General features: G+C 48.7%; 1 pseudogene; it reads right to left on the bottom strand.

Moving 5' to 3' along the window:
• LOC127927254 (casein kinase I-like) overlaps positions 1–19744 on the bottom strand; it is a 76640-nt pseudogene that overhangs the window by 36721 nt on the left and 20175 nt on the right.

The following is a 19744-nucleotide window of genomic DNA, read 5'->3' as shown; positions in this document are numbered from 1 at the left end:
CCTAGTGTCTATCAGGCAGAGTGTGTTCTGGAAGCTGGAAGAGGCTATATGGGCTAGCCAGGCAGAGTGTGTTCTGGAAGCTGGAGGAGGCGTATATGGGCTAGCCAGGCAGTGTGTATCATCTGAGCTGGAGGAGACGTATCTGGGCTAGCCAGGCAGAGTGTGTTCTGGAAGCTGGAGGAGGCGTATATGGGCTAGCCAGGCAGAGTGAGTTCTGGAAGCTGGAGGAGGCGTATATGGGCTAGCCAGGCAGAGTGTGTTATGAAAGCTGGAGGAGGCGTATCATGGGGAGGTCTAGCCAGGCAGAGTGTGTTCTGGAAGCTGGAGGAGACGTATTATGGTCTATCATCAGCCAGGCAGAGTGTGTTATGACAGCTGGAGGAGGCGTATATGGGCTAGCCAGGCAGAGTGTGTTATGAAAGCTGGAGGAGACGTATATGGGCTCAGCCAGGCAGAGTGTGTTCTGGAAGCTGGAGGAGGCGTCATATTATGGGCTAGCCAGGCAGTGTGTGTTCTGGAAGCTGGAGGAGACGTATCTGGGCTAGCCAGGCAGAGTGTGTTCTGGAAGCTGGAGGAGGGTCAGCTCATGGGCTAGCCAGGCAGAGTGTGTTCTGGAAGCTGGAGGAGACGTATATGGGGAGGTCAGCCAGGCAGAGTGTGTTCTGGAAGCTGGAGGAGACATAGCTATGGGCTAACCAGGCAGAGTGTGTTCTGGAAGCTGGAAGAGGCTATATGGGCTAGCCAGGCAGAGTGTGTTCTGGAAGCTGGAGGAGGCGTCATATGGGCTAGCCAGGCAGAGTGTGTTCTGGAAGCTGGAGGAGGCTCATATATGGGTCTATCATCAGGCAGAGTGTGTTATGAAAGCTGGAGGAGGTCAGCTCATATGGGCTAGCCAGGCAGAGTGTTTCTGGAAGCTGGAGGAGACGCTATATGGGCTAGCCAGGCAGAGTGTGTTATGAAAGCTGGAGGAGGCGCTATATGGGCTATCATCCAGGCAGAGTGTGTTATGAAAGCTGGAGGAGACGTCATATGGGCTAGCCAGGCAGAGTGTGTTCTGGAAGCTGGAGGAGGCGTATATGGGTCTATCATCAGGCAGAGTGTGTTATGAAAGCTGGAGGAGACGTATATGGGCTAGCCAGGCAGAGTGTGTTCTGAAAGCTGGAGGAGACGCTATATGGGCTAGCCAGGCAGAGTGTGTTCTGGAAGCTGGAGGAGACGTATATGGGCTATCATCAGGCAGAGTGTGTTCTGGAAGCTGGAAGAGGCGCTCATATGGGCTAGCCAGGCAGAGTGTGTTCTGAGGAAGCTGGAGGAGGCGTATATGGGGAGCCAGGCAGTGTGTGTCTGGAAGCTGGAGGAGACGTATCTGGGCTAGCCAGGCAGAGTGTGTTCTGGAAGCTGGAGGAGGCGTATATGGGCTAGCCAGGCAGAGTGTGTTCTGGAAGCTGGAGGAGGCGTATATGGGCTAGCCAGGCAGAGTGTGTTATGAAAGCTGGAGGAGGCGTATATGGGCTAGCCAGGCAGAGTGTGTTCTGGAAGCTGGAGGAGAGGTCGTATATGGGCTGCCAGGCAGAGTGTGTTATGAAAGCTGGAGGAGGCGTATATGGGCTAGCCAGGCAGAGTGTGTTATGAAAGCTGGAGGAGACGTATATGGGCTAGCCAGGCAGAGTGTGTTCTGGAAGCTGGAGGAGGCGTATATGGGCTAGCCAGGCAGTGTGTGTTCTGGAAGCTGGAGGAGACGTATCTGGGCTAGCCAGGCAGAGTGTGTTCTGGAAGCTGGAGGAGGCGTATATGGGCTAGCCAGGCAGAGTGTGTTCTGGAAGCTGGAGGAGACGTATCTGGGCTAGCCAGGCAGAGTGTGTTCTGGAAGCTGGAGGAGGCGTATATGGGCTAGCCAGGCAGAGTGTGTTCTGGAAGCTGGAGGAGACGTATATGGGCTAGCCAGGCAGAGTGTGTTCTGGAAGCTGGAAGAGGCGTATATGGGCTAGCCAGGCAGAGTGTGTTCTGGAAGCTGGAGGAGGCGTATATGGGCTAGCCAGGCAGTGTGTGTTCTGGAAGCTGGAGGAGACGTATCTGGGCTAGCCAGGCAGAGTGTGTTCTGGAAGCTGGAGGAGACGTATATGGGCTAGCCAGGCAGAGTGTGTTCTGGAAGCTGGAGGAGACGTATATGGGCTAGCCAGGCAGAGTGTGTTCTGGAAGCTGGAGGAGACGTATATGGGCTAGCCAGGCAGAGTGTGTTCTGGAAGCTGGAGGAGGCGTATATGGGCTAGCCAGGCAGAGTGTGTTCTGGAAGCTGGAGGAGGCGTATATGGGCTAGCCAGGCAGAGTGTGTTATGAAAGCTGGAGGAGACGTATATGGGCTAGCCAGGCAGAGTGTGTTCTGGAAGCTGGAGGGGACGTATATGGGCTAGCCAGGCAGAGTGTGTTCTGGAAGCTGGAGGAGACGTATATGGGCTAGCCAGGCAGAGTGTGTTCTGAAAGCTGGAGGAGACGTATATGGGCTAGCCAGGCAGAGTGTGTTCTGGAAGCTGGAGGAGGCGTATATGGGCTAGCCAGGCAGAGTGTGTTCTGAAAGCTGGAGGAGACGTATATGGGCTAGCCAGGCAGAGTGTGTTCTGGAAGCTGGAGGAGACGTATATGGGCTAGCCAGGCAGAGTGTGTTCTGGAAGCTGGAAGAGGCGTATATGGGCTAGCCAGGCAGAGTGTGTTCTGGAAGCTGGAGGAGGCGTATATGGGCTAGCCAGGCAGTGTGTGTTCTGGAAGCTGGAGGAGACGTATATGGGCTAGCCAGGCAGAGTGTGTTCTGGAAGCTGGAGGAGGCGTATATGGGCTAGCCAGGCAGAGTGTGTTATGAAAGCTGGAGGAGGCGTATATGGGCTAGCCAGGCAGAGTGTGTTCTGGAAGCTGGAGGAGACGTATATGGGCTAGCCAGGCAGAGTGTGTTATGAAAGCTGGAGGAGGCGTATATGGGCTAGCCAGGCAGAGTGTGTTATGAAAGCTGGAGGAGACGTATATGGGCTAGCCAGGCAGAGTGTGTTCTGGAAGCTGGAGGAGGCGTATATGGGCTAGCCAGGCAGAGTGTGTTATGAAAGCTGGAGGAGACGTATATGGGCTAGCCAGGCAGAGTGTGTTATGAAAGCTGGAGGAGGCGTATATGGGCTAGCCAGGCAAAGTGTGTTCTGGAAGCTGGAGGAGACGTATATGGGCTAGCCAGGCAGAGTGTGTTCTGGAAGCTGGAGGAGACGTATATGGGCTAGCCAGGCAGAGTGTGTGTTAGCAAGGCTAACAGCAGCACATAGACCATCTCCAACGAGCAGGACACCACACCAGGAGGCTGTTTTTAGCAGCAGCAGCAGCCTGTATATGGGCTACAGTTGAAAACGCTAGATAAGGGGTTCTCCAACTTGTTGGGGCCAGGGACCCCTCATAACTCCAGTGAGACAGAAATAGCATATGAGGGGTTTAACTAGGAGTTTGGCAGCGCAGGGCTGGACAAACCAAGTTTCACCAAGGAACATTGTTTTTTCAAAGGTCCACCTCTTTGCATCGGAGAGAAAAATGTGGCAGTTTTCAAGCTAATTTCCTGCAATTCTAAGTCTCGGTTTTGGTAAAAAGCTGAGGGATGGGCCTGGAGAAATATAGCCATTAAATTAGACAGAGCTGTGGATGTAAGGACTGACCATCCATGATATCAACATTATAGTTTTAACTATGTTTTGAGGCTCCAAAGTGTTAGTTTACATTGTTTCCAAACATTGGAGTAAAACCAGGTTGTATTCTGGGTTCTGATGGGGTACCACAGTTGAACTAAGCTCATGAAGCATTTATAAGTTATATTATTCAAGAATCAAGTGGGTACATCAGGGTTTGCCATACCAAAGATGGATGTAGCAACTAAGGATTCTAGCTTTAAATTACAGTGCCCAGGGTTAAATAAAATTTAATAAAAATATATTAATAATTGTGGAATAAAAGAAATATTGCCCATGTTGAAAAATTAAGAACATTTGTGGAGTACTGTGGATACTAATTGCTCTGTGAGCCTCCCAGGCCCATGTTGCCCAGGGTTAAGAACAGAATACTGTGGATACTATATAATGTTGCCCAGGGTTAAGAACAGAATACTGTGGATACTAATATTGTATGACTCCCAGGCCCATGTTGCCCAGGGTTAAGAACAGAATACTTAATACTAATATCATTGTATCCCAGGCCCATGTTGCCCAAATTATTCACAGATACATGTAATACTATTGCATTGTAGCCTCCCAGGCCCAAATGTTGCCCAGGGTTAGAACATTAATACTATTACTAATATCACCCTCTGTATGCCTCAGGCCCATGTTGCCCATGTTAAGAACAGATACACCCTAATACTACTATTGCATTGTATTCACCCTCTAGATGTATTCCAGATTAATACTACTATTGCATTGTATGACACCCTCTAAATGTATTCACAGATCCATTAATACTTGCATTGTATGACATTGTATTCACACCATTAATACTATTGCATTGTAAACCCTGTATTCACAGATCCATTAATACTATTGCATTGTATGACACCCTCTAAATGTATTCACAGATCCATTAATACTATTGCATTGTATGACACCCTCTAAATGTATTCACAGATCCATTAATACTATTGCATTGTATGACACCCTCTAAATGTATTCACAGATCCATTGCCCAAAATGTGTTTAATCTGCTGTTCATAGAACTAATGATTTTCTATATTTTTTTATATTCATATTTTGAGATCCACAGACAGACAAGGGATTTAATATTATATTTTTATTTTATTTAACTGGGCAAGTCAGTTAAGAACAAATTCTTATTTATAATGACGGCCTACCCCGGCCAACCACCCCCCTAGCCCGGACGACGCTGGGCCAAATTGTGGGACGCCCTGTGGGACTCCAGATCACGGACGGTTGTGATACAGCCCGGGATCGAACCAGGGTCTGTAGTGACACCTCTAGTGTCTTAGACCGCTGTGCCACTCGGGAGCCCCCATACTGCTACAGCAACATAATATATTTAGAAGCAGCTCAACCTTAGACTACATAGACCAGACCACTGGATATATTAAGCAGCAGAATGTACAGTGTCCATCTAAGGACCTGTAGGGTCACTCAGCACTAAATAGCCTGTCTGTATCCCATATGACACCCTAGTCCCTATATAGTGCACTCATTCTCATCAGACCACTATAGGGCCCTGGTCAAAAGTAGTGCACTATGTAGGGAATAGGGTGCCATAGAGCTCTGGTCAAAAGTAGTGCACTATGTAGGGAATAGGGTGCCATAGAGCTCTGGTCAAAAGTAGTGCACTATGTAGGGAATAGGGTGCCATAGATCTCTGGTCAGGAGTAGTGCACTATGTAGGGAATAGGGTGCCATAGATCTCTGGTCAGGAGTAGTGCACTATGTAGGGAATAGGGTGCCATAGATCTCTGGTCAGGAGTAGTGCACTATGTAGGGAATAGGGTGCCATAGATCTCTGGTCAGGAGTAGTGCACTATGTAGGGAATAGGGTGCCATAGATCTCTGGTCAGGAGTAGTGCACTATGTAGGGAATAGGGTGCCATAGATCTCTGGTCAGGAGTAGTGCACTATGTAGGGAATAGGGTGCCATAGGGCTCTGGTCAGGAGTAGTGCACTATGTAGGGAATAGGGTGCATAGATCTCTGGTCAAAAGTAGTGCACTATGTAGGGAATAGGGTGCCATATGGGACGGAACTGGAGTCTAAAATAGCTTCCTCCCATCTGGTTCTGTTCCAGAACCTGGGATGTATTCATTAGGGTAAAACCTACCAAAACATATTGCAACAACAATGTTGTGTTTCTTATTGGACAAGTTCAGGTAGTCCCTCCCTGTTTCAGTCCGTTTCCTACCGTAGAGCAAAATGATAAAGCAATATATATATATATCATACTGATTAGCCAATATTGATAGAGTAACATGGTGTGTATTAACCCACTGGTCAGTAGGGTAATGAGGACTATGGTGTGTATTGACCCAGTGGTCAGTAGGGTAATGAGGTAATGGGGACTATGGTGTGTATTGACCCAGTGGTCAGTAGGGTAATGAGGTCTATGGTGTGTATTGACCCAGTGGTCAGTAGGGTAATGAGGACTATGGTGTGTATTGACCCAGTGGTCAGTAGGGTAATGAGGTAATGGGGACTATGGTGTGTATTGACCCAGTGGTCAGTAGGGTAATGAGGTCTATGGTGTGTATTGACCCAGTGGTCAGTAGGGTAATGAGGTCTATGGTGTGTATTGACCCAGTGGTCAGTGGGGTAATGAGGTCTATGGTGTGTATTGACCCAGTGGTCAGTAGGGTAATGAGGTCTATGGTGTGTATTGACCTAGTGGTCAGTGGTCAGTAGGGTAATGAGGGCTATGGTGTGTATTGACCCAGTGGTCAGTAGGGTAATGAGGTAATGGGGACTATGGTGTGTATTGACCCAGTGGTCAGTAGGGTAATGAGGTCTATGGTGTGTATTGACCCAGTGGTCAGTAGGGTAATGAGGTCTATGGTGTGTATTGACCCAGTGGTCAGTGGGGTAATGAGGTCTATGGTGTGTATTGACCCAGTGGTCAGTAGGGTAATGAGGTCTATGGTGTGTATTGACCTAGTGGTCAGTGGTCAGTAGGGTAATGAGGGCTATGGTGTGTATTGACCCAGTGGTCAGTGGTCAGTAGGGTAATGAGGTCTATGGTGTGTATTGACCCAGTGGTCAGTAGGGTAATGAGGTCTATGGTGTGTATTGACCCAGTGGTCAGTAGGGTAATGAGGACTATGGTGTGTACTGACCCAGTGGTCAGTAGGGTAATGAGGACTATGGTGTGTATTGACCTAGTGGTCAGTGGTCAGTAGGGTAATGAGGTAATGGGGACTATGGTGTGTATTGACCTAGTGGTCAGTGGGGTAATGAGGGCTATGGTGTGTATTGACCCAGTGGTCAGTAGGGTAATGAGGTCTATGGTGTGTATTGACCCAGTGGTCAGTAGGGTAATGAGGACTATGGTGTGTGTTGACCCAGTGGTCAGTAGGGTAATGAGGACTATGGTGTGTGTTGACCCAGTGGTCAGTAGGGTAATGAGGACTATGGTGTGTATTAACCCAGTGGTCAGTAGGGTAATGAGGACTATGGTGTGTGTTGACCCAGTGGTCAGTAGGGTAATGAGGTCTATGGTGTGTATTGACCCAGTGGTCAGTAGGGTAATACATTTACATTTAAGTCATTTAGCAGACGCTCTTATCCAGAGCGACTTACAAATTGGTGCATTCACCTTATGACATCCAGTGGAACAGCCACTTACAATAGTGCATCTAAATCTTTTTAGGGGGGTGATGAGGACTATGGTGTGTATTGACCCAGTGGTCAGTAGGGTAATGAGGTAATGGGGACTATGGTGTGTATTGGCCTAGTGGTCATTAGGGTAATGAGGTAATGAGGACTATGATGTGTATTGACCCAGTGGTCAGTAGGATAATGAGGACTATGGTGTGTATTGACCCAGTGGTCAGTAGGATAATGAGGACTATGGTGTGTATTGACCCAGTGGTCAGTAGGATAATGGGGACTATGGTGTGTATTGACCCAGTGGTCAGTAGGATAATGAGGCCTATGGTGTGTGTTGACCCACTGGTCAGTAGGGTAATGAGGTAATGGGGCCTATGGTGTGTTGACCCAGTGGTCAGTAGGATAATGGGGACTATGGTGTGTATTGACCCAGTGGTCAGTAGGATAATGAGGCCTATGGTGTGTGTTGACCCACTGGTCAGTAGGGTAATGAGGTAATGGGGCCTATGGTGTGTTGACCCAGTGGTCAGTAGGATAATGGGGACTATGGTGTGTATTGACCCAGTGGTCAGTAGGATAATGAGGCCTATGGTGTGTGTTGACCCACTGGTCAGTAGGGTAATGAGGTAATGGGGCCTATGGTGTGTTGACCCAGTGGTCAGTAGGATAATGGGGAATATGGTGTGTATTGCCTCAGTGGTCAGTAGGATAATGGGGACTATGGTGTGTATTGACCCAGTGGTCAGTAGGATAATGGGGAATATGGTGTGTATTGCCTCAGTGGTCAGTAGGATAATGGGGACTATGGTGTAGGATATTATGACCCAGTGGTCAGTAGGATAATGAGGCCTATGGTGTGTATTGACCCAGTGGTCAGTAGGATAATGGGGTCTATGGTGTGTGTTGACCCAGTGGTCAGTAGGATAATGGGGCCTATGGTGTGTGTTGACCCAGTGGTCAGTAGGATAATGGGGACTATGGTGTGTATTGCCTCAGTGGTCAGTAGGATAATGGGGCCTATGGTGTGTGTTGACCCAGTGGTCAGTAGGATAAATGGGGACTATGGTGTGTATTGACCCAGTGGTCAGTAGGGTAATGGGGCCTATGGTGTGTGTTGACCCAGTGGTCAGTAGGATAAATGGGGACTATGGTGTGTATGACCCAGTGGTCAGTAGGGTAATGAGGTCTATGGTGTGTATTGACCCAGTGGTCAGTAGGGTATGAATATTCATGAGCTGGAGTAGAATGGAATGGGGACTATGTGTATTGGCCCCAGTGGTCAGGGTAAGAGGTAATGAGGACTATGGTGTGTGACCCCCACACCTGGTCAGTAGGGTAATGAGGTCTATGGTGTGTATTGACCCAGTGGTCAGTAAGATAATGATCTGGGAGATGGTGTGGAGCATTGATAGTGGTCAGGAAAGGATGGTTGTGCTATGAGGGGGATAATGGGGACTATGACCCAGAGGTCAGTAGGGATGAGGGTAATGGGGCCTAGGTGTGATTGACCCAGTGGTCAGTAAGGATAATGGGGACTATGGTGTGTATTGACCCAGTGGTCAGTAGGATAATGAGGATGGTGTGTGTGACCCACTGGTCAGTAGGGTAATGAGGTATAGAGGGTGATGACCCAGTGGTCAGTAGGATAATGGGATATGGTGTGTATTGCCTCAGTGGTCAGTAGGATAATGGGACTATGGTGTATTGACCCAGTGGTCAGTAGGATAATGGGGACTATGGTGTGTATGCCTCAGTGGTCAGTAGGATAATGGGGACTATGGTGTGTATGACCCAGTGGTCAGTAGGATAATGAGGCCTATGGTGTGTATTAGACCATGGTCAGAGGGAAAGGATAGGTGTGTGTTGATGACAGTCAGTAGGATAATGGGGCCTAGAGGGTGTTGATGGTCAGAGAGGATAAGGGGCCTATGGTGTGATGACCCAGTGGTCAGTAGGATAATGGGGACTATGGTGTGTATTGCAGTGGTCAGGAGGATAATGATGACTATGGTGTGTATTGACCCAGTGGTCAGTAGGATAAATGAGGACTATGGTGTGTATTGACCCAGTGGTCAGTAGGATAATGAGGGGTGTGTATTGACCCAGTGGTCAGGATAGAGGGGGATGACAGAGAGGAAGGATAGAGGGGAGTGGTCAGAGGAAGGATATGGGGAGATGACCCAGTGGTCAGTAGGGTAATGAGGTCTACTATGGTGTGTATTGACCCAGTGGTCAGTAGGGTAATGAGGTAATGGGGACTAATTGGCCTAGTGGTCATTAGGGTATGAGAGGACTATGATGACCCAGAGTAGGGTAAAGGATAGATTGACCCAGTGGTCAGTAAGATAATGGGAATATGGATAATAATGATGGTTGTGCAGATTGACCCAGTGGTCAGTAGGATAATGGGGAGGTGTATTGACCCAGTGGTCAGTAGGATAAGGGAGATACAGGGATAAAATAGATGGTTGTGCAGCATTGACCCAGTGGTCAGTAGGATAATGGGGACTATGGTGTGTATTGACCCAGTGGTCAGTAGGATAATGGGGATGATGGGGAGGAAGGATAGAGGGAGATGACAGAGTTTGAAGGATAGAGGGGACATGACAGAGAGGCTCAACGATAGAGGAGATGACAGAGCTGGAAGGATGGAGGGAGATGACCCAGAGGAAGGAGGGAATGACAGAGGTGGCCCCCAGTGGTCAGTAGGATAGAGGCGACATGACAGGCCAGGAAGGGTAGGGAGATGACAGAGGGAAAGGATAGAGGGGAGATGACAGAGGATAATGGGGATAGAGGGGAGATGACAGAGAGGAAGGATCCTTAGGGAGATGACAGAGGATAGGATAGAGGGGAGATGACAGAGAGGAAGGATAGAGGGGAGATGACAGAGAGGAAGGATAGAGGGGAGATGACAGAGAGAAAGGATAGAGGGAGATGACCCAGAGGAAGGATAGAAGGGAGATGACAGAGAGGAAGGATAGAGGGAGAGATGACAGAGGAGAAAGGATAGAGGGGAGATGACAGAGAAGGATAGAGGGGAGATGACAGAGAGGGTAAGGATAGAGGGTGAGATGACAGAGGGAAAGGATAGAGGGAGATGACAGAGGGAAGGATAGAGGGGAGATGACAGAGGAAGGATAGAGGGGAGATGACAGAGAGAAGGATAGAGGGGAGATGACAGAGAGAAGGATAGGGGACTATGAGGAGATGACAGAGAGGAAAGGATAGAGGGGAGATGACAGAGAGAAGGATAGAGGGGAGATGACAGAGAGGAAGGATAGAGGGGAGATGACAGAGGAAGGATAGAGGGGAGATGACAGAGAGGAAGGATAGAGGGAGATGACAGAGAGAAAGGATAGAGGGAGATGACAGAGAGGAAGGATAGAGGGGAGATGACAGAGAGGAAGGATAGAAGATGACAGAGAGGAAAGGATAGAGGGGAGATGACAGAGAGGTAGAGGGGAGATGACAGAGAGGAAGGATAGAGGGGAGATGACCCAGAGAGGAAAAATAAGGATATAGGGGACATGACTCAATGGACCCACAGGGCTCCAGGACCCATGTGATCAGCTCCATCCTGTCCCAATGATCAGAGGGGACATGACAGAGGGGAAGGGGTGAGGGGCTGGAGATGGCAGTGGTGATAAGGTTAGGGATAGTGGGTTGTTACACAAAAGCTGAGTTTGGAAGGACGCGCACACCGAGGGGAGATTGACAGAGAGGAAGGATAAAGATGACAGAACAACAGGACACCCTGGAGGGGAAAACACACCTTTACAACACAGAGTGGGAAGGATAGATGGGTGATGACACTGACTAAACGGAGGGTAGGATAGATGGGGATCCGATGACAGAGAGGGTAAAGGATAGAGGATCCGGAGATGACAGAGGTCAGGAAGGATACAGAGGACCCGGACAGAGTAAAAGGGTAAAGGTCACAGGGAGGATGACAGAGAGGAAGGATAGAATGGGGTAAAGGTCACGGAGGATGCAGATGACAGTATTAAAGGGTCACAGAGATCCGGACTGACTGAACGGCCAGGGGTAAAGGATAGAGGATCCGATGACAGAGAGGGTAAGGAGGTCACAGAGGGGGTAGATGACAGAACGGCCAGGGTAAAGGATAGGAGGGGACTGACAGAGAGGGTAAAGGTCAGAGAGGATCCGGACTGACAGAATGGCCAGGGTAAAGATCAAGGGGAATGACAGAGGGTAAAGGATACGAGGGGACAGATGACAGGGTAAAGGTCACAGAGGGGACTGATGACAGAGGGTAAGGATAGAGGGGATCCGGACTGACTGAACAGAAAGGTCAAGGATAGAGGAGATGACAGAGGAAGGATAGAGGGCTAACTGACAGAGCTAGAAATGAGAAGAGAGGGAGATGACAGAGTTAATGTATTTTAGCAGCAGATGACAGAGAATACATTCAAACTAGAGGAGTATTCCAGTGAGAAAGGATAAACTGATGACAGAGAGGTCAAGGATAGAACCAATGTATTCCAGTGAGATCAAGAGGTACATTCAAACTTGGTGTATTCCAGTGAGGTCAGGGGAGCAGTGAAAAAGTATTCCAAGGATATAGGGCACAAACATTCAAACCCACAGGGCTCCAGTAACCCAGTGAGCTCCATCCTGTCCCAATGTCAGAGCATAAACTGGGTATGCAGGGGTCAACCCTCATTCAAACTGAGGGGCTGTATTCTGTGGTGGTGATAAGCCTGTTAAACTGGGAGTATTCCAGGTTGTCAACAATACATTCAAAAAGCTTGCACTATTCCAGTGAGGTCAACAATACATTCAAACTGCATGGAGGTCAACAATACTTTAAACAACACACAGTATTCCAGTGAGGTCAACAATACACAAACTGCACAGTATTCCAGGAGGTCAACACATTCAAACTACACAGTATTCCAGTGAGGTCACACATAGGGATTCAAACTGACTAAATTCCAGTGGGTCAAAGGTCATGGAGTATTCCAGGACAACAATGACTAAACTGCCAGGGTAAAGGTCAACAATAGGATCAAACTACTACAGTATTCCAGTGAGGTCAAAGGTCAAACAGAGGATTCCAGGACAACAATGACTAAACTGCGGCCAGGGTAAAATCATTCAAACTGAGTATCCAGGACAACTAAACTGCCAGGGTAAAGGTCAAACTGCAAGGATCCAGGAGGTCACTGACTTCAAACTGCCAGTATTCCAGTGAGGTCAAAGGTCATTCAAACTGCAACAGTATTCCAGGAGGAGGCCAGGGTAAAGTGATCATGGGGGATCCAGACAACAATGACAAACTAACAGGCCAGGGTAAAGGTCAAACTAGAGAGTATTCCAGTCCGGACTGACTTCAAACTGCCAGGGTATTCCAGTGAGGTCATGGAGGATCCGGACTGACTAAATGCCAGGGTAAAGGTCACAGAGGATCCGGACTGACTAAGTACTGCCAGGGTAAAGGTCATTCAAACTGAACAGTATTCCAGTCACAGAGGTCAACAATGACTAAACTACCAGGGTAAAGGTCACAGAGGATCAAACTGACTAAACAGGCCAGGGTAAGGTCACAGAGGATCAAACTGAACAGTAAGCGGTCAACAATACATTCAGGGTAAAGGTTCACAGAGGAAGAAGGACTAGATGAAGCGCCAGGATGAAAGGTCACAGAGGATACAGGATCTAGACTGAAGCTGGTAGGAAAGGTCACAGAGGATCTAGATGAGAGCTGGTAGGATGACCACTAGGCCAGTGAACAGTGATCTAGATGAGAGCTGGTAGGATGACCAAACTGCCAGGGTAAAGTGATCTAGATGAGAGCTGGTAAACGATGACCACAGGCCAGTAATCTAGGAGCACAGAGGATCCACTAGGACTGACTGAACTAGCCAGGTTACAGGTAAAGGTCATGGAGGATCAGGATCTGATGAACTGCCAGGCTAACTAGGTCACAGACAGGATCCGGACTGAGGAGCTGGGCCAGTCAGGATCTAGATGAATGACCAGGGCCAAGTCACAGTGATCTGATGAGCTGGTAGGTGACCACTCAAACTGGCCAGGGTAAAGGATCACAGAGGGTAGGGACCACTAGGCCAGGGTAAAGGTCTACGGAGGAGCTGGACTGATGACCACTAGGCCAGTTACAAGTGATCTAGAGGATCTGGACTGACTGAATAGGCCAGGGTAAAGGTCACAGATGGATCTGGAGGATGACCACTGGTGAGTGAATGTAGATGAGAGCTGGGTTGACCACTAGGCCAGGGCTAACTGGATCTAGATGAGAGCTGTTGACCACTAATGAGAGCTGGTAGGATGACCACTAGGCACAGGAATAGTGATCAGATGAGTTAATGACCACTAGGCCAGTTTTATCTAGATGAGCAGTAGGGTCAACAATACATTCAAACTAGGATACAGTATTCCAGATGAGGTCATGACCACTACATTCAAACTGCACAGTATTCCAGATGAGAGCTGGTGAGTCCAATACACAAACTAGATCTAGAAACTGGTAGGATGACCACTAGGCCAGTTACAGTGATCTAGATGAGAGCTGGTATTCAAACTGCAACAGTATTCCAGTGAGAAGTCAGAGCTGGTAGGATGACATTCAAACTGCAGTTAGTATGATCTAGATGAGCTGGTCAGGATGAATACATTCAAACTACAACAGTATTCCAGTGAGAGCTGGTCATGACCACTAGGCATTCAAATCTGATGAAGCTGGTAGGATGACCAGTGAGGTACAGTGATCAATGACAGCTGGTAGGATGACCACTAGGCCAGTTACAGTGATCTAGATGAGAGCTGGTAGGATGACCATTCCAGTTAATCTACATGAGATGAGTAGGATGACCACTGAGGTCAGTGACAGATACTGGTAATGACTACTACAGTGATCTAGATGAGGTCAGGACAATACCATTACAGTGATCTAGAAGAGCTATTGACCAGTGGCCAGTTCAGTGATCTAGATGACAGCTGGTAGGATGACCACTAGGCCAGTATACAGTGATCAAGATGAGAGCTGGTAAACTACTACCAGTATGATCCAGTGAGCTGGTCAGGATGACATTCAAACTACAACAGTATTCCAGTGAGAGTCAACAACTACATTCAAATCTAGATGAAGGATGACCAGTGGGAACAGTATGATCCAGTGAGAGCTGGTAGTGAACTAGTCCAGTACATGATCTAGATACTGGTAGGATGACCACTATTCCAGATGAGAGCTGGTAATGACATTCACTACAAGTTACAGTGATCTAGATGAGAGCTGGTAGGATGACCACTGTCCAGTTACAGTGATCTAGATGAGAGCTGGTAGGATGACCACTAAACTACAGTTACAGTGATCTAGATGAGAGCTGGTAGGATGACCACTGTCCAGTTACAGTGATCTAGATGAGAGCTGGTAGGATGACCACTCCAGTTACAGTGATCCAGATGAGAGCTGGTAGGATGACCAAACTAGATGAGAGTTACAGTGATTCCAGATGAGAGCTGGTAGGATGACCACTAGTCAAACTACAGTGATCTAGATGAGAGCTGGTAGGATGACCACTAGTCCAGTTACAGTGATCTAGATGAGAGCTGGTAGGATGACCACTAGGAGTTACAGTGATCTAGATGAGAGCTGGTAGGATGACCACTAGGCCAGTTACAGTGATCTAGATGAGAGCTGGTAGGATGACCACTAGTCCAGTTACAGTGATCTAGATGAGAGCTGGTAGGATGACCACTAGGCCAGTTACAGTGATCTAGATGAGAGCTGGTAGGATGACCACTAGTCCAGTTACAGTGATCTAGATGAGAGCTGGTAGGATGACCACTAGGCCAGTTACAGTGATCTAGATGAGAGCTGGTAGGATGACCACTAGGCCAGTTACAGTGATCTAGATGAGAGCTGGTAGGATGACCACTAGGTTGGTAGGACAGATAAATGGTGCAGTGTCGTACCTCCTCCCTGCATCATCTTGTAGATCTTGCTCTCGATGTGGAGCTGCGGGTGTTTGGTCTTCACACATTCTAGCTTGATGGCCACCTCCTCTCCTACCGAGATATCAGTACCTGGAGAGAAATACAAACAGATGACATATTAACACTCAGAATTGGTCCACTTCTTCATTGACCATCTTTAAGAAAGAAAGCTTGCAGGATTCCTTAAGAAACTGGATTTGTTACCCGAACAAGTCTTGCACTACAACTCCACCACACATCACGAAGTGGAAATATTCACAGACCAGATGTTGTAGCCGAATTACACGCAACGGGATCATAGGCTCACTTAGATCCAACTTGGATCTATCTGCTAGCCAACATCGGAGAGAGCGAGTGAATGAGAGAGAGATCTGCTCGCTAAACAGGTAGAACAGATTGTGATGAACACACCCTTCTGTACATCTCCAGCTGTTTGAGCAGCATGTTATCCTGTCCACTTTGTTCCGATGTTGAAATCAAGTGTCCTACCTGATTTATCAGAATGAGAACGAGTTGACAATTCCTTTTATAAGTGTTTTTTTTATAAAACACAGACTAAACAGCCAGTATAACGGTCTTTATTTGACTAAAATGCTGCAGGCGATATGTGATACTGTAATGCACGTGAGACGAGTCGGGCAATTCCTTTTCCACAATCAATGTTCATTGATACTCCTGTGGCAGTAGTGTCTGCTCTGCTCTCAATCTGAGGAGTTGAGACATAAACAGGGGGTTGGTTTGAGATGTTAATTTTGTTTTTTGTAAGTGACAGGGGGAGGGGCTTAGGGTGTGTATGTAAACTATAGAGAGAGAGGAGAAGCAAGAGGTTTCACTCTCGCCAAAATCTGTCCAACAATAAGCCCAATGTGTTTCTATGGTCTTATTTTGGAACTAAGCTTGTCGCCTGCCTTTCCACCTTTGGGACAACGACTCCCATTGTTAGGGGAGGAGACATGAGCCTCTCGCCATTATATGGAGATCTCTGGTGTAAATGGGAAGGTTCACAGCAGAGAAGGAGCGAACGAGACCAAGAAGACGCGAGAACAAGCGGACATAAAACCAAAAATACAAAAAAACAAATGATTTTGTGATACAAGTATGGCGAACATCGCGCAAAAACAGTAATTTGAATTAATTTGATAAATCACCCAACCCGACAGCATCATCGCATTATAATCCACTTCATTAGAAAACAAATGCCTCAATCATTTACTCATCAGTAAATGTATGAGTAGCCCAAGCCATCCCAGTGTCAATCAAACACGGCCCTACAGAAACACCATCTGTCATCCTTCCTACTGTTCATGGACAGATCGGTGACAACACCATCTGTCATCCTTCCTACTGTTCATGGACAGATCGGTGACAACACCATCTGTCATCCTTCCTACTGTTCATGGACAGATTGGTGACAACACCATCTGTCATCCTTCCTACTGTTCATGGACAGATCGGTGACAACACCATCTGTCATCCTTCCTACTGTTCATGGACAGATCGGTGACAACACCATCTGTCATCCTTCCTACTGTTCATGGACAGATTGGTGACAACACCATCTGTCATCCTTCCTACTGTTCATGGACAGATTGGTGACAACACCATCTGTCATCCTTCCTACTGTTCATGGACAGATCGGTGACAAGCATCCAACAAAACTCTCTGTTCTCGACCCATTCATCAACAACATCCGTGGGTCTCGTTCAGTAAGCACCAAACTAAAGATAAAGGTCAGAAGTGGAGAGTTACTATCTAAGCAGCTATACAGTGGTGCGTCCTAATGAACATGACCCTGGTGTATCCCCCACCCCAAGATCAATATAAGGATGTGGGGAGGGAGGGGGTATTTAACTCCCACTAGAGGTCCCTTCCACCTCCCCCTGGTCCAATCCCACTCGAGGTCCCCTCCCCTGGTCCAATCCCACTGGAGGTCCCCTCCCCCTGGTCCAATCCCACTGGAGGTCCCCTCCCCCTGGTCCAATCCCACTGGAGGTCCCCTCCCCCTGGTCCAATCCCACTGGAGGTCCCCTCCCCCTGGTCCAATCCCACTGGAGGCCCCTCCCCCTAGTCCAATCCCACTGGAGGTCCCTTCCACCTCCCCCTGATCCAATCCCACTCGAGGTCCCTCCCCCTGGTCCAATCCCACTCGAGGCCCCTCCCCCTGGTCCAATCCCACTGGAGGTCCCCTCCCCCTAGTCCAATCCCACTGGAGGTCCCTTCCACCTCCCCCTGGTCCAATTCCACTCGAGGCCCCTCCCCCTGGTCCAATCCCACTGGAGGTCCCTCCCCTAGTCCAATCCCACTGGAGGCCCCTCCCCCTGGTCCAATCCCACTGGAGGTCCCCTCCCCCTGGTCCAATCCCACTCGAGGTCCCCTCCCCCTGGTCCAATCCCACTCGAGGTCCCCTCAACCTGGTCCAATCCCACTGGAGGTCCCCTCCCCTAGTCCAATCCCACTGGAGGCCCCCTCCCCTAGTCCAATCCCACTGGAGGCCCCTCCCCTGGTCCAATCCCACTCGAGGGCCCCTCCCCTGGTCCAATCCCACTGGAGGTCCCCTCCCCCTGGTCCCATCGCACTCGAGGGCCCCTCCCCTGGCCCAATCCCACTGGAAGTCCCCTCCCCTAGTCCAATCCCACTGGAGGTCCCCTCTCCTGGTCCAATCCCACTGGAGGCCCCTCCCCTAGTCCAATCCCACTGGAGGTCCCCTCCCCTAGTCCAATCCCACTGGAGGTCCCCTCCCCTGGTCCAATCCCACTGGAGGCCCCTCCCCCTGGTCCAATCCCACTGGAGGTCCCCTCCCCCTGGTCCCATCGCACTCGAGGGCCCCCTCCCCTGGCCCAATCCCACTGGAAGTCCCCTCCCCTAGTCCAATCCCACTGGAGGTCCCCTCTCCTGGTCCAATCCCACTGGAGGCCCCTCCCCTAGTCCAATCCCACTGGAGGTCCCCTCCCCTAGTCCAATCCCACTGGAGGTCCCTCCCCTAGTCCAATCCCACTGGAGGTCCCTCCCCCTGGTCCAATCCCACTGGAGGCCCCTCCCCCTGGTCCAATCCCACTGGAGGTCCCTCCCCCTGGTCCAATCCCACTGGAGGTCCCCTCTCCTGGTCCAATCCCACTGGAGGTCCCTCCCCTGGTCCAATCCCACTGGAGGCCCCCTCCCCTAGTCCAATCCCACTGGAGGTCCCTCCCCTGGTCCAATCCCACTGGAGGCCATGCATGAATACTGTGGTTGGCCAAGACTCACTTGTGTCAATAATTCAGAAGATTTTCCTGATTCAATTATAAACAGAGGGCTTCACTTCTCTCATCATATTATTAGGGGGCTGTTTCTTCATACTAAACAGAAGTTGAATGAATTGGAAAAGAGTGTCTTCTGATTGACTCAAGTATTGATGTACAAGTGCATCGGCATTATAAGGAAATCAATCCTTTGTCATTTTCTGAACACGAGTGCAGAGAGAGGCCCAGCTCCAAAACAAGTTGTGTTATCTCAGGGACAGGTCAGGATCCTGGTAAGGCCTGTGTAACGTTATAGACAGATCAGTATCCTGGTACAGCCTGTGTAATGTTATAGACAGGTCAGTATCCTGGTACATCCTGGTAAGGCCTGTGTAATGTTATAGACAGGTCAGTATCCTGGTACAGCCTGTGTAAGGTTATAGACAGGTCAGGATCCTGGTAAGGCCTGTGTAATGTTATAGACAGGTCAGTATCCTGGTACAGCCTGTGTAATGTTTTTACTATACATTTTACCTCTTGGGGATGTTATTCGAAAACATAATGTTAACTTTCACTGCTATGCGGATGACACACAGCTGTACATTTCAATGAAACATGGTGAAGCCCCAAAATTGCCCTCGCTAGAAGCATGCGTTTCAGACATAAGGAAGTGGATGGCTGCAAACTTTCTACTATTAAACTCGGACAAAACAGAGATGCTTGTTCTAGGTCCCAAGAAACAAAGAGATCTTCTGTTGAATCTGACAATTAATCTTAATGGTTGTGCAGTCGTCTCAAATAAAACTGTGAAGGACCTCGGCGTTACTCTGGACCCTGATCTCTCTTTTGAAGAACATATCAAGACCATTTCGAGGACAGCTTTTTTCCATCTACGTAACATTGCAAAAATCAGAAACGTTCTGTCCAAAAATGATGCAGAAAAATTAATCCATGCTTTTGTCACTTCTAGGTTAGACTACTGCAATGCTCTACTTTCCGGCTACCCGGATATAGCACTAAATAAACTTCAGTTAGTGCTAAATACGGCTGCTAGAATCCTGACTAGAACCAAAAAATTTGATCATATTACTCCAGTGCTAGCCTCCCTACACTGGCTTCCTGTCAAAGCAAAGGCTGATTTTAAGGTTTTACTGCTAACCTACAAAGCATTACATGGGCTTGCTCCTACCTACCTCTCTGATTTGGTCCTGCCGTACATACCTAC

Source organism: Oncorhynchus keta, unplaced genomic scaffold, assembly GCF_023373465.1.
Source record: "Oncorhynchus keta strain PuntledgeMale-10-30-2019 unplaced genomic scaffold, Oket_V2 Un_scaffold_1014_pilon_pilon, whole genome shotgun sequence".
In the NCBI taxonomy this organism is placed as follows: Eukaryota; Metazoa; Chordata; class Actinopteri; order Salmoniformes; family Salmonidae; genus Oncorhynchus; species Oncorhynchus keta.
This window is presented reverse-complemented; position numbering and strand designations above follow the sequence as displayed.